This window comes from Schistocerca serialis, chromosome 2, assembly GCF_023864345.2.
Source record: "Schistocerca serialis cubense isolate TAMUIC-IGC-003099 chromosome 2, iqSchSeri2.2, whole genome shotgun sequence".
In the NCBI taxonomy this organism is placed as follows: Eukaryota; Metazoa; Arthropoda; class Insecta; order Orthoptera; family Acrididae; genus Schistocerca; species Schistocerca serialis.
The window spans coordinates 481,380,641-481,391,411 of NC_064639.1; the positions used below are offsets into that span (position 1 = coordinate 481,380,641).

At 42.6% G+C, this 10,771-nt stretch overlaps 1 pseudogene; it reads left to right on the forward strand.

Moving 5' to 3' along the window:
- The first annotated feature begins 5,765 nt into the window (after window positions 1–5,765).
- Window positions 5,766–5,883, forward strand: LOC126459499 (5S ribosomal RNA; annotated as a pseudogene).
- The last annotated feature ends 4,888 nt before the right edge of the window (window positions 5,884–10,771 follow it).

Consider the following 10,771-nt stretch of genomic DNA (forward strand, 5'->3'; position numbering starts at 1 on the left):
CAAAATAAATTTAGAAATATCACAGTAAATTTAGAGGTGCAAATGTATGACGTAAACAACAATAAATCGAGGAAAATAGGATGAAAGGAATCTAACAGAGACCTTTCAGTGTATTTTTGAGTAAGTAACTAGCTCGGAATCTTGCATTTCTACAACACTCAGATAGTAATAAAACATATTACAATATACGTGCAACAAGAAATTATTGAACAGCTATAAAACGTTGCTGAAAATGGTATTACAACCAACAACTACAAACAGCAATAATGGGTTACTCAGAGTTGACATATGCCCATCTACAACGTCAGGACCTGAGTTCGGCACCAAATGTGAAAAACGTTTATAAATTATATATATGTACAATACAAATAAATACGATTGTTTGCATAGGTACTGATGAAGGCACTAAAGCCGATATAAGCTTATACCCGAAAATGAAATACCAAGCAGCGTAAACGTCCTAATGTGACGTAATATATGCTGCAGGTCCGACTATAAACAAACAAACATATCTCCACTATATACCAAACAAGCTACAAAATTTCATTTTACAATCTGTATCTGACTGTCCTCCCTCTCTCTCTCTCTCTCTCTCTCTCTCTCTCTCTCTCTCTCTCTCTCTCTACATCTACATCCATACTCCGCAAGCCACCTAACGGTGTGTGGCGGTGGGTACCCTGAGTACCTCTATCGGTTCTTCCTTCTATTCCAGTCTCGTATTGTTCGGGGAAAGAAGGATTGTCGGTATGCTTCCGTGTGGTCTCTAATCTATCTGATTTTATCCTCATGGTTTCTTCGCGAGATATACGTGGGAGGGAGCAATATACTGCTTGACTCTTCGGTGAAGTTATGTTTTCGAAACTTTAACAAAAGCCCGTACCGAGCTACTGAGCGTCTCTCCTGCAGAGTCTTCCACTGGAGTTTATCTATCACCTCCGTAACGCCTTCGCAATTACTAAATGATCCTGTAACGAAGCGCGCTGCTCTCCGTTGGATCTTCTCTATCTCTTCTATCAACCCTACCTGGCACGGATCCCACACTGCTGAGCAGTATTCAAGCAGTGGGCGAACAAGCGTACTGTAACCTACTTCCTTTGTTTTCGGATTGCATTTCCTTAGGATTCTTCCAATGAACCTCAGTCTGGCATCTGCTTTACCGACGATCAACTTTATATAATCATTCCGTTTTAAATCACTCCTAATGCGTACTCCCAGATAATTTATGGAATTAACTGCTTCCAGTTGCTGACCTGCTATTTTGTAGCTAAATGATAATGGAACTATCTTTCTGTGTATTCGCAGCACATTACACTTGTCTACATTGAGATTCAATTGCCATTCCCTGCACCATGCGTCAATTCGCTGCAGATCCTCCTGCATTTCAGTACAATTTTCCATTGTTACAACCTCTCGATGCACCACAGCATCATCCGCAAAAAGCCTCAGTGAACTTCCGATGTCATCCACAAAGTCATTTATGTATATTGTGAATAGCAACGGTCCTATGACACCCCCCTGTGGCACACGTAAAATCACTCTTACTTCGGAAGACTTCTCTCCATTGAGAATGACATGCTGCGTTCTGTTTTCTAGGAACTCTTCAATCCAATCACACAATTGGTCTGAGAGTCCATATGCTCTTACTTTGCTCCCTCTCTCTCTCTCTCTATCTCTCTCTCTCTCTCTCTCTCTCTCTCTCTCTCTCTCTCTCTCTCGAGCGCGTGCATGCCATGTAATATACATATAACCGAGGCACACTTCTGCCTTACTATTTACAAGAATTACTAATACAAGTATTTAAAAGCTATTTTTACTCAAACTAAACGCTTCAGAACTCAGGGTGGTGAGGCCCCATTCAGGTCCAAGTGTGGTTCGCTGTTGGTTACAAGACCAACACCATAATCCCACAAGCATACAACTCATGATAAAGTCAAAACACGAAACAAAACCACTAAAATTGCCACTGCATCCACCGTAGCATTATACTCGACTTCCGCTGATGCAAGAACAATCCATCATTTCTTTCTGCTATTCATACTAATCTATTATCGCAACCTACACTACCAACTGAAAAACACATTGTTTTCGCTACGATTTTTCATTTTTTGCCCTGTACTAGATGTACAAAATCAGCAACTAATAGGTGTACCTCGCTATACAAACCAATCAAAAACAGTTCGAAGCCATTACTACTGAACAATACAGTAAGTTACACAAAGAAAATGTAAGAGGAAAAACATTGTATTCAGTGTTGTGGCGATTGGCGTCTTGTTCGATCAACACCTAAAATATCTTCTACTTTCTGACCTGTAAACACCTAGAACAAGCAGCATATTTGATTAACCAGAACATAAATAAAAAATCTCTACAATAAAGTTCCACGCGACATAAAACAACAGGTAACGAAGCCTGAAACGCCCTGCTAAACCCGCACGACAGGGCAAGTAGGTGGAATTGTGGAAAGGGCCAAAATGAGCGGGTGTCAATTACACTCGAACACAAATGACTTTATTTATTTGACCAAACATTACAGTACAAATTCTTGAACTTAGTTATCTGCTGAATACGCCACACTACCTTATGCATTAATGGAACAACCACTTTAATTAAAAAAAACGGCTAAAAGCCATTCAGACGCCAAAGAGAATATTTAGAGGGCAGAAGGCCTCACGCTAAGTAAGTTCTACTATTTGGCTTATGGCCCAAAATCCAACACTTGAAAAGCAACAACCTTAATTTAAAGACGGCTGAAGGTCCATGATTTAAGACTCAGGGTAAAATAAATAAATAAAAAAAGGCAGAAGTCCTTATCTTCAATTAGGCTGAAGGCCCCAAACAGTCTGATGCTCGATAGACAAAGATCTTTAATTTAAAAATGGCTGATTCCCATGACTTAAAGCTCAAGGTAAAATAAATTTAAACAACAAAGCCTTATCTTAAATTAGGCTGAAGGCCCCAAACAATCTAATACTTGACAAGCAAGGAACCTTAATTTTAAAACAGCTGAAAGCCCATGACTTAAAACACATCTAAAACAAGTTTTAGTAGGCAGAAGGCCCAAGGCTTTATCTATAAAGAATATTTAATCAGGCTGAAGGCTCAAACGGTCTAACACCTGACATGCAAGAAACTTTTAAAATGGCTGAAGGCTCATGACTCAAAACACAACAACAACAATTTTTAGGAGGCAGAAGGCCCAAGGATTTATCTACAAAAAATATTTTAATCATGCTGAAGGCCCAATCAATCTAACATTTGACAAGCAAGGAATTTTAATTTTAGAGTGACTGAAGGCCGATGATTAAAATACCACTAAAAACAATTAAACTTTAATTCAAAACCATCAGCTATGAGCCATACAAAAAAACACAACAGAGAAGAACAGGCAGTGCAGCTAACGGCACTCAGAAGTTTCGGGAGCCGGCATCTCGTGGTCGTGCGGTAGCGTTCTCGCTTCCCACGCCCAGGTTCCCGGGTTCGATTCCCGGCGGGGTCAGGAATTTTCTCTGCCTCGTGATGGCTGGGTGTTGTGTGATATCCTTAGGTTAGTTAGGTTTCAGTAGTTCTAAGTTCTAGGGGACTGATGACCATAGATGTTAAGTCCCATAGTGCTCAGAGCCATTGAACCAGAAGTTTCGGGGGTCGGCCAGCACTTGAAATACTAATGATCACTTAGGTGAGACACGCAGTCGGCCCAACCATTCTCGATCCGACGACAACCCAACCAACAGACAGTCAACGGACTCACCGACAAGGTAACTTGCGCTCCACTAAACCAGCATACAATCGGGAGTTGAATGCAAAACGTAAAAGGCATGGATGCCCATAACCAAGCATACATTAAGCTGTCAAACTGCACACCATGGCCGGTCGGAGTGACCGAGCGGTTCTAGGCGCTACAGTCTGGAACCGCGCGGCTGCTAATGTCGCAGGTTCGAATCCTGCCTCGGGCATGGATGTATGTGATGTCCTTAGGTTAGTTAGGTTTAAGTAGTTCTAAGTTCTAGGGGACTGATGACCTCAGAAGTTAAGTCCCATAGTGCTCAGAGCCATCTGAACCATTTTTTGCACACCGTGCTTGACAGCGACAACATGGTGAGGAAAGGAAACTGCCTGAATTTGCGTCAACGGCCATGGCAGGTAACTGAAACGTTAACGGCCACAAGGCAAAAAATTCTGATGTTGCACTTCATTTGCAAATAACCAAATACAGTTAGACTCCACCGGACCGTGGCTAAACCTTCACGAACTCGAATGCACACGTTGTTGCTCGCGGGAATGTCCCAACAGCCAACAATGAGTACCAGACGGCACAATGTAAACAGTCTTGACTTGCTGATAAATTAAACCCAAACTCAACCTTCGTGTCCAGGGTCGGTGAGCCACGTACCTCGTAGTGATGGGAACAGCCCCACACACTCTGACACTGCATAGAGACTGCCAGCGGGCCCAGCCAAACCACGCCCCGCGGAGATTTCCTCTCTGCTTCACGCCAACCGACTGACTCCTCGCTCACTAGCACGGAAACAGCACTAAAATAACTGAGCAGTAAACATCACAAGCTACATACAATTTCACACACACACTAGGACGAAGAACGCAACCAATGCTAAAAGCAGTGACCAAGCAATGACATAGCCAAACCACGAGTTGAGACACACACCGCCAACCCATAAGCGACCGGCGACTAAATACACGTCGGACGGTAAGACGATCAAAGACGATCAACCAAGACCAGCCCCAGTTCAAGTCATGAGTGCCAGCGATAGTCGGGTGAGTCATTGCTGCTGCTGCTGCTCCAACCTGACCGAACTTCTGCCACCTAAAAAATGTTCGCCTGTCAGGTCCGAACTCCATTGCTGGCGCGTGCCAACTGACTTCATTGATGGGTCCAAACTGCACTGCTGGCGCGTTCCAACTTGCTTCATTGGCAGATCCGAGCTGCACTGCTGGCGCATTCCAGCTCGCTGTACGACAGACGTCAACCGGGAAGTAATAGCAGTCAGCATAGATAATACGGTAGGGCTATTTCGATAAGCGCTGCTGCTGCCGCTCACGGGCAGGCAAAGCAGCAAGTCAGTGATAATTGAAATTGAAATTAACACAACGAGGTGGCAGCATGTTAAAAAAAAAAGACAGAATGTAAAATAAGAGGTGGCGCGAACACGAGCCACGCACGGCTCAAAGCCTATTGCGCTTAGGACACACTTTAACATTCAAAACAGCTCCCAATCGTCTGGGAATGGAGAAAAATAGTTTCTTTTTGGTCTTCAGGGCAATCTTATACTATTCTTCCCACAAAATAGTGGCAAGTTCAGGTAATGATTATGGAGGTGGTTCGATCACTCAGTCACCTCTCCAAAGTAGACCATAAAGGCTCAATAATATTGATATCTGGCAATTGTGGTGGCCATGGGAGATTAGGCAACTCATCCTCTAGCTCATAAAACCGTCCTGGACGAGGCGAGCTGTATGAACAGGGGACCTCTCATCCTGGAGCACTGAAACACCTTTGGAGAACAAACATCATACCATGGGACGGACTTGATCAGCCAAAATGGCTACATAATCCTTGCCAGTCATGTAATCTTCCAGAGTAACCACTATAGGGGTGCCCAAATCATTACCGATCCTTCGTCATATTTCAGTCTTGGGACGACTCCTCCAGAAGTTGGAGACAGTGTTAAACTAGACTCATCCGACCAAATGACTTTCTTCCATTGCTCCAAAGTCCACGTTTTATGGCTTCGGCGGCACGTTTCTTGGCCAACGGCCTTGCCGCAGCGGTAACACCGGTTCCCGTCAGATTACCGAAGTTAATCGCTGTCGGGCTGGACTAGCACTTGGATGGGTGACCATCTGGCCTGCCGAGCGCTGTTGGCAAGCGGGGTGCACTCGGCCCTTGTGAAGCAAACTGAGGAGCTACCTGATTGAGCAGTAGCTGCTCCGGTCTCGGAAACTGACATACAGCCGGGAGAGCGGTGTGCTGAACACATCCCCTCCACATCAACATCCAGTGAGGATGATGCGGCGGCCGGTCGGTACCGTTGAGCCTTCATGACCTGTTCGGGAGGAGTTTTTAGTTCTAACACGTTTCCTGCTGCGAACAACTACATCACTGGTGAGTGACTTTGGATTTTGAGCTCTCTCTGCAATTCCCGACGTGTGGAACTCCCTTTGTGCAGTTTTTCGCCACACTCCTCTTCAATGTCCGTCTGTCACGATCACTCACTGCACACTTTCGTCCGGGCTGTGACGTAGCGCATGATGTTTTTTCCGCTTTCCCTGTGTGCTGTACAAATCTTCGATACGGCACCTCTTCAAACAGCAAACGCTTCGGCTACCGCGATTACAGAAGCACACACCAAAAAAACACCAACAATTTGCGGAGGGTCGATTTCATTTAGCTTCAACATAATGTACTCACAACTATACAGAAAATCGTTCTGATCACGGCTGACGCTTGCAACATATTGCAGATACACAGGTGCTAGTGGTCAAATACGGAAGCGCAACCTTGAGACTTGGCTAGCATTTGCGTTTGTGATGAAGCACGCATTTCTCGCGGTGTTTCCATATTTTTGACCAACTCTTGTACCTTGCTTCCCTTGTAATTCACGCCTGCTGCCCATGTACCCACTTTTCCTACTTAATACCTTAGATCTATGCAGGCTTACGTTCCTTAATTCTGTCATCGCTCCACAGATTAATTCCATTTCTTGATTACAACCGACGCACTTAAAAAGTCAACAGCACTCTTTTCGCTACGGGCTCTTAAAATCAATAAAATCCGTTCTTCGCATATATAAGTCATAGTCTCGATTGAGGTATCTTTCATCTGACTTTGGTAAAATCTTTTTCTTCATAACTCAAGCAGTCTATCACACAAATGAAGATAACACATAAGAATATTTCGTTGTCTACAACGCGTCTCAGGCATCAAGACAATTAGTACGGCCTATTGACACACAGCCAGAATGGGTTTAGAAAACATCGTTCTAGTGAAACACAACTAGCTCATTATTAGCATGAAGTGTTGAGTGCTTTTGACAAGGGATTCGAGATCGATTCCGTATTTGTGGATTTCCGGAAGGCTTTTGACAATGTACCACAGAAGCGGCTTGTCGTGAAATTGCATACTTATGGAATATCGTCTCAGTAATGTGACTGGATTTGTGATTTCGTGTCAGAGAGTTTGCAGTTCGTAGTAACTGACGGAAAGTCATCGAGTAAAACAGAAGTGATTTCTGGCGTTCTCCAAGGTAGTGTTATAGACCCTTTGCTGTTCCTTATCTATATAAGCGAACTGGGAGACAATCTGAGCAGTCGTCTTAGGTTGTTTGCAGATGACGCTGTCGTTTATCGACTAATAAAGTCATCAGAAGATCAAAACAAATTGCAAAACGATTTAGAAAAGATATCTGAATGGTGCGAAATTGGCAGTTGACCCCAAATAACAAAAAGTGTGAGGTCATCCACATGAGTGCTAAAAGGAATTCGTTAAACTTCGGTTACACGATAAATCAGTCAGATTTAAAGGCCGTAAATTCAACTAAATATCTAGGAATTACAATTACGAACAACTTAAATTTGAACGAACACGTAGAAAATGTTGTGGGGAAGGCTAACCAAAGCTGTGTTTTATTGGCAGGGCACTTAGAAAATGTAGCAGATCTGCTAAGGACACTGCCTACACTACGCTTGTCCGTGCTCCTTTAGAAATCTGCTGCGTGGTGAGGGATCCTCACCAGACAGGACTGACGGAGTACATTGAAAACGTTCAAAGAAGGGCAGCACGTTTTGTATTATCGAGAAATGAGAGAGTGTCACCGAAATGATACAGGATTTGGGCTGGACATCATTAAAAGAAAGGCGTTTTTCGTTGCGACGGAATCTTCTCACGAAATTACAATTACCAACTTTCTCGTCCGAATGCGAAAATATTTTGTTGACACCGACGTACATAAGGAGAAACAATCACCACGATAAAAATAAGAGAAATCAGAGCTCGTATAGAAAGATATAGGTGTTCGTTCTTTCCGCGCCCTATACGAGATTGGAATAACAGAGAATTGTGAAGGTGCTTCGATGAACCCTCTGCTAGCCACTTAAATGTGATTTGCAGAGTATCCATGTAGATGTAGATGTACTCATGTTTGACTCCAAACATCCTTAAAAAGGTTCAGCACGAGAAACTGTATAAAACAGTCAACGATTATCCACTGGTAGTGGTTTTGGAATATGTTCGCAGTATGCGGAGGAGGCAGACAACCCATTTGCTGTGGGTGAATTCTGACGCTGGTAGCCGCTGTAGCGTGAAGGTTGACGTATTAGCGAGGCAAGATTCCCCTGTAGGCACTGTCCTTCATCTGAAATTGTCGTAAACAGACCGCAACGTGAGGTCAAGCGTCGCGGAAAACGAAAAGTCAAGAGATGAGGATCGTGTGCCACCAAACGAAAGGTGATTATTGTGTAGTGTTACATCCCTGAAATCCTATAGAGGATACATTTGAACCGATGAACAATTTCCACCATCATTCGACTCCGCTTCAACCACGCCTCTTTTCTCTCAGTCGAATCAACATTTACCGTTCCCCTATACGTGACTGTGATTCTGAATCGATAGCTGATGTAAACCACATATCGATTTGGTGTTGCAATTTTGACTGTGAAAGATTAGACGTTTTACAAACACTGCTGACGATGGCATACCACTGTCTCCTCAATCTGCTTCTTCTTCTCTTTCGTAACTATAATTGTTAATTTCCTTAAGAGTACAGGGGAAAGGTTTTAGTGGTACGCATATTTCGTTATTATGTCTTGTTTAGGATGGAATTTCAGAAATGGTGCGAAATGACAAAACTATCTAATTTACTTCTAAATCTATTTGTTAATAATTTATGGTGGACTAAATTGTGACAGCTTGGGCTCTTGTATCTGAAAATATGCGTTTTTGTATTGCCTTCATGGTACTTTGCAGCTATAGCTTTTAAGTGGCTAAATAGAGTATACACTCTGGAGGCCAAAGAAATAAATTAACAAAAGGTTTAGGCATGAGTGCGTATGGCAGATTGTCGCTGTGGGACGAAGAAACTAAAATGAAATCAAGACGTATGGCAAGCGACAAGACTGAGAAACTCCCATCAAACGACCCTCAGAGTTGATGACCAAAACTGCTACATTTTTACATTAGAAAGATTTTTTGCCTGAAGTTGAGATACGACGAGAGCGTCCGTAATAGGATTAACTAGGCACCAAGCACGCGTCATTTGCTAAATAACAAGAACCCGCTTATTGTAAAAACTCTAATTACTGGTTTCGTGCACGTCCCGATGTCAAAATATCTGTCGAAAAAACATTATGAATGTCGTATAAGCACATGTTTCATACGCCAGATTAAGTGCAATCTTTCTCAGAATGATAGACAGGTATGCTTGTATATCAGAAACATCCTTGATACAAAATATCGTGCCAGTTGTGCAGTGCTTGTGATCGTCGGCTCTTATTTACAGAAGCGGAAATTATTTCTTACCAACTAACATTTCCTCCCTTTCGTCGATTCCTGCTCTTCACATCATCGCTTGTATACCTTTGTTCGAATATGACCATTGCACACTTATAGTTTGAATCTTAGTTTTGATAAAAAGTAATACCCTTATTTTATATTTTTGGACTCGTTTCAGCAGTTGATCATGTAAAAAATTGGCCTCTCGACATTTCATGGTTGTCTCAGCGCCATAACAAAAATGCCACCTATTAGTATATAATGGTAATCTATGTGGTAACGGCGGGTCGCTGGCAGTGGTAACTCTGCTAACATTGGCACTCTACTGGAACGATCCGCCATTACGTAGATAAGCTATCATTACATACCAGCAGATAGCATGGTTATCACGGAACTGCGACTGCGCATTAAATGTCGAGAGACAAAATATTAAAATTATGAACTACTAAAAAAGCGCAAAAGTATAAAATAACAATAAACAATACAAAATAAGTTTGTTTCTTAAGTTCAAAAATGGCTCTGAGCACTATGCGACTTAGCTTCTGAGGTCATCAGTCGCCTAGAACTTAGAACTACTTAAACCTAACTAACCTAAGGACATCACACACATCCATGCCCGAGACAGGATTCGAACCTGCGACCGTAGCGGTCGCTTGGTTCCAGACTGCAGCGCCTAGAACCGCACGGCTACTCCGGCCGGCGTTTCTTAAGTAAGACAAGGGTTCAGAGTTGGGAATGTTGACACATCACCTTCAAACAAAAGTATACGGCTAATACACTTCTTTTGTACATAGGATGATAGAAATGAGAGGAATGGAGGATAGGGATAACTTGTAGAGCAATACGAAATAATCTCAACGTGTTTGAGAGACAGCAATCTCAAGCATTGGACAAGTGAATAATTGAAATAGTGAGCAGAAATGAACCATAAACGAATTGGGCGTTGCAAAATTACATAATTACAAATTCCGTTTGAATTTCTTTACAGTCAATGAACAGAGAAGTGCACCAGCGCTGAATACACTCTAAGACAAAAAGAAAGAACGAACGACTAACCGTGGAATTATCCGAATAGGACGTAAATCGGTGAATGTGACGCACACGTACAGTAAAACGAATGATCATAATTTCAGAAAAATTTGTTAATTTATTCAAGTGAAATAGCTTCACAAATTGAGCAAGTCAATAAGACGTTGGTCTACCTCTGGCTCTTACGCAAGCAGTTATTCGGTTTGGCATTGATTGATAGAATTGTTGGATGTCCTC